Source organism: Pelobates fuscus, chromosome 11 (genome assembly GCF_036172605.1).
Source record: "Pelobates fuscus isolate aPelFus1 chromosome 11, aPelFus1.pri, whole genome shotgun sequence".
Taxonomy (NCBI): domain Eukaryota; kingdom Metazoa; phylum Chordata; class Amphibia; order Anura; family Pelobatidae; genus Pelobates; species Pelobates fuscus.
In genome coordinates this window covers 85,615,479-85,620,680 of record NC_086327.1, presented here as the reverse complement: position 1 = coordinate 85,620,680, position 5,202 = coordinate 85,615,479, and the positions used below count along the sequence as shown (strand labels likewise).

General features: G+C 45.5%; 1 non-coding gene across 1 annotated transcript; it reads left to right on the top strand.

Moving 5' to 3' along the window:
* The first annotated feature begins 4,896 nt into the window (after positions 1-4,896).
* TRNAF-GAA (transfer RNA phenylalanine (anticodon GAA)) lies at positions 4,897-4,969 on the top strand. Its single transcript has one exon. It is a non-coding gene; the product is annotated as a tRNA-Phe (tRNA).
* Positions 4,970-5,202: the final 233 nt, after the last annotated feature.

The window sequence follows — 5,202 nt, the reverse complement described above, 5'->3', positions numbered from 1 at the left end:
CTCAGTGTCCCCTAGTATAAAAGAAAAAATCTCAGACACTCACTGTGATAGATTTAGACAGGTTTATTGGACACCGCAACGTTTCGACCTGTACCCAGGTCTTTATCAAGTCTCCAATGTCCCCTATGTATCAGTGTCCCCTATGTATCAGTGTCTCAGTGCCCCATGTCTCTCAGTGCCCATAGTGTCTCTGTGCCCGTAGTGTCTCTGTGCCCGTAGTGTCTCTGTGTCCCCTAGTATAAAAGAAAAAAATCTCAGGCACTCACTGTGATAGCTTTAAGCAGGTTTATTGGACACTGCAACATTTTGTCCTGTACCCAGGTTTTTATCAAGTCTCCAGTGTCCCCTATATATCACAGTGTCTCAGTGCTCCATGTCTCCCCGTGTCCCCTCGTGTCTGTCATCCAGTGTCCCCAAGAGTCTCAGATTTCCCAGGTCTCCCAGTGTTCCCTAGTATCTGTGTCCCCATGTCTCCCAGTGTCCCAATGTCTCTCAATGTCCCCTAGTGACATGGGGACACTGGGAGACATGAGGACACAAACACTAAGGGACTGGGAGACATAGAGACACAGACATTCCCCCTTTTTGTGTATGTTCGCCCGTTCAGCCGTTCTGGTTATGTGATTTGTGTCAGTAGCCCACCCTTTTACCGCATCCATATACTTCCTGCTTTACTGGACACTGCTGTTAGGGGGTATGGGTTTACTTGAAAGATGAAAGCATGAGATTAGCAAAGGGTATGTGTTTCTCATAGTTGCATCCTATGAGTTTCCCTACAGCATCATCTCCATCAGATACACGACGCTTAGGAGGTAGGACTGTTTTAGTGTTTTTGGTCAATAAGATTTTGTAATTAGGCCCATCATAATTATCAGCACCAGGCCCACTGGGCTCTTAATCCGGCCCTGTGTGTGTGTAATGGATGCATTGTGTGTTTCTCTGTGTGTAAGGGAAGCATGTTGTGTTTCTCTGTGTGTAAGGGAAGCATGTTGTGTTTCTGTGTATGTATAGGGATGCATTGTGTGTTTCTGTGTATGTATAGGGATGCATTGTGTTTGTGTGTGTGTGTGCGCGCATAGTGTGAAAGAGCTCCCTGTCTTGCCCCCTGTCCTATAGAGTTGTCCCTTCTGTCCCTTAGAGCTCTCCCCCACCCTCCCTTAGCGGTCTCTTCTCACACTCACCCACCCTCCCTGTGTTCTTCTCACTCCTCCCTCTATGTGTTCTCCTCACCCCCTGTGTTGTTGTTCTCCTCCTCCCTCCCTCCCTCCCTCCCTCCCTCCCTTCCTCCCTTCCTCCCTTCCTCCCTTCCTCCCTTCCTCCCTTCCTCCCTCCCTCCCTCCCTCCCTCCCTCCCTTCCTCCCTTCCTCCCTTCCTCCCTTCCTCCCTTCCTCCCTTCCTCCCTTCCTCCCTTCCTCCCTTCCTCCCTTCCTCCCTTCCTCCCTTCCTCCCTTCCTCCCTTCCTCCCTTCCTCCCTTCCTCCCTTCCTCCCTTCCTCCCTTCCTCCCTTCCTCCCTTCCTCCCTTCCTCCCTTCCTCCCTTCCTTCCTTCCTTCCTCCTTGAGAGCAGCTCGGCCACGCTACAGGGGAGGGAGGGAAAAGCAGCTGCAGCCGTCTGAGCACTCTTTACAGAGCGCTCAGGCGGCTGCAGCATTTAAAGGGCCGGCCCGCCGCGGCCGGTCCTAAAAGAATTTCGGGCGGCCTGGGGGGCAATTGCCTCCCTGGCCCAGCCCGCCCCTGCTTGTTAGGGCTTCCTGCTTGTTATTTGCTTCCAAAATTTATTAAAGAGTCTGTCCAACTTAGACTCAATATCCTGCCATGCTTTGCTGGTACCAGGAGGACACGCGGCTGCCGCCATATTGGGAGAGTCGTAGACGAGTATGTGAGCCTGGGCGGCTGTGCTCTGTGCGTCCATTAGCTCCAGGGGTGGACCAGCATATCCCCCACCGGTCCGAGGGGGGGGGGGGTAACGGAGCTCCTGCTTGGAAGTAGCTGCTCCTGGGCATCCCAGGATCGGGAGATCGGCCGCCTCTCCCGCCCTGTGAGCACCAGGCCACACTTGCCACGGTAAGTAAGACTCTGTCGAGTTGCTGACTGCTAATAAGCATGTCGGGTCGGTCAGGTAGGAGCAACATTGCTGGGTCATCCCCTTCTGGGGTGAAATTCTCTTGTTGATAGCTGCTTAAAGTGAGATATTGAGGGAGCTCACACAAAGTGCGTCTTTCCTCCATGACAGCTAGGCCCCGCCCCCCGGAAGCTGCATTCTTAGTGAGAGGAGGGACAGTGTAGCTGCTGCTGATTTAATAGGGAAATCGATAGCTAGGCTAGTGTATTCAGTGTCCACTACAGTCCTGAAGGACTCATCTGATCTCTGCTGTAAGGACAGCACCCCAAAAAGCCCTTTTTAGGGTTAGAACATCAGTCTGCTTTTTTTTTTTCTGTGTAATCTAATTGCAGTTGCCTGCCTGCCTGCCTGCCAGCGTGTTTGTCAGGCTCACAGCGTATACTGTGCCCACTTGCCCAGTGCCACCACTCATATCTGGTGTCACAATAGCTTGCATTTAAAAAAAAAAAAAAGAACTTTTTGGACTGTAATATAATAGCAGTCAGTTTCCTTCACACGTGTGCGTTTCAGGGCCTGCCAGGGCACAGTGTCACACCAGTGCAACTCCTATCTGGTGTAACAGTAGTGTACATTTAAAAAAAAAAAAAAAAAATTTGGACTGTAATAGATTGAATAGCAGTTGTCTGCAAGCATGTGTGTCAGGCCTACAGCGTCTACTCTGCCAACTTCTGCCAGTGCACAGTGCCACTCATATCTGTCACAGTAGCTTGCACGCATAGTACCACTAATCGAAAAAAAAAATTACAGGCAGAGGCAGGCCACCCCGCAGGGGCCGTCGTGGTCGTGGTGCTGTGATTCCCTTTGGCCCTAGAATAATGCCCAGTGTTCAGAGGCCACGTACCCTGAACTTGAAAAGTTCTGAGGACATAGTTGACTGGCTAACACAGGACACCCAATCTTCTACAGCTTCCGCTCGGAACCTTGACGCACCATCCTCCTCCAGCTTAGCTTCGGGCACCTCTCAAGTTACCACTCGCCCGCCTGCTGCCACCACCAACACTAGCACCACAGCCGCTTCACTTGATCTGTCAGAAGAGTTATTTACACATCAGTTGGAAGAAATGAGTGATGCGCAACCATTATTGCCAGAGGATGTAGATAACAGGGATATGTCTCAGTCAGGCAGCATTACACACATGGACGTACGGTGTGATGATGATGATGTTGTCATCAGTGAGGACAAGGAACGGGACATGGCTAGCTTGATATCCAACCTTGTGCAAATGGGGAGTTTGCGGTTGTGCAAATGGACTGTTTGCGGTGCGTTAAACGGGGAGTTTGGTCTGTCACTGTGAAGCGGGCGTAACCCTTACACTACCTGATCGATACAACATCATACCTGATGTTTTAAAGCACGTTATTCCAAACAATTTAGGAATGTTAGGTGATTTATGCCCTTTATGGATTAAAACCAGACTCTGCATCAACTATGTAATTTTCCATGGGAGTTTTGCCATGGATCCCCCTCCGGCATGCCACAGTCCAGGTGTTAGTCCCCTTGAAACAACTTTTCCATCACTATTGTAGCCAGAAAGAGTCCCTGTGGGTTTTAAAATTCGCCTGCCTACTGAAGTCTATGGCGGTTCGCCCGTTCGCCATTCGCGAACGGAAAATGTTATGTTCGCGACATCACTACATATTAACTTTGGTATCATGGAAGTGATTATATGACATGGAGAAGGTAGATGAAGGCATGCGTTAATAGAGGCAGTGGAGTGGATAATAAACAAATGATTGTGGAATGGGGTGAAATAACTGAACGGAGCATCGAACGAAGTGGAATATTAAAGTGGTCAAGAGGAGAGTTTGTATTTCTGTTTTTGTGATATTTGATGACCCTAGCTTGTTTATTGCATATAGAACATATACTAGCTTAGATGTACACAAGAATAAAACATTATACTCTAAACATTGTCAACACGCAACCTGCAGAGGTTTCTGTTGATATATTGTCAAGAGGTCAATATCTGGAAACAACAAATCAAGATTTAATTATTCCCATAGAAATTGGGCTAGTGTAAATACATTATTCTTGTAGCCACTTTAGGTTTTCCACCAGGAAAATTATCTGTTTGAGTTTAATACCAATTAAATGTTTTAAAGAATAAACACTGGAGATTATTTCCACTCGGATGATAACATTAATTTAAAATGCTTTTTATTATTTTATCTAATTAACTTTCTCCCATATAAAATATACATATATATTTTAAACATTAGTTTGATATGATATCCATTATGTAATGTAATTAGGTCAAAGCAGTTTTCAAAAGATATGATATAGAGTTGTGTGGACTCATAGATGGACACGATATCTTAGTTCTGTTACTAAACCTGGCCTTTGTAAGTAAAAGGGAATTGTATATTAGTAACATAGAAATATAAAGTTACCAGCACACGCAAATGTTAATACAAGGTTGTTCTAACTGTTACCTTCTGTCAATGCACAATGGGAGAGCAGAGAGTCTGGGTTGAGTTGTTCCCCAATATTTTCAGGTCTTTGGGTAAGGTTATATAGGTGTGCTCTTGTTAACGGGATACTTTGACATAATTCATTAATTAGGTTTGACCAGACCAATAGCACCCTATTTTCTGGTAAACATATAATATAACGCAGGTTTTTTTAAATTCAAATATTTGTAAATAGCAATTTAAAGATGATCAAAAGTAAATTAAATTCAAACACTTATAATCAATAAGAACAAAACATACATTTGTACCACATATCACTTTTGTGTACATGAGACTGGGCAGTTTTTTGTTACTTATATGTTTGCCGAAATAGCTCAGTTGGGAGAGCGTTAGACTGAAGATCTAAAGGTCCCTGGTTCGATCCCGGGTTTCGGCAGAAATTTTAAAAGCACGTGCAGATTTAACCAAATTATTTCTGTAAGTGGCAAATTCGACTGGTAATGTTATTGCATATTTTTGTAATAGCAATTTTCTGTTTCTTGGGGAGCAATACTTTATATAAAATCTGTATTGTACTCTCTGTTATGTTTGAATTGTCACATTTGTTATTCATATAATGTTATTCATGTGTCCTGAAAAATACTCATTCTTGTAGTTTCTATTCCTTTA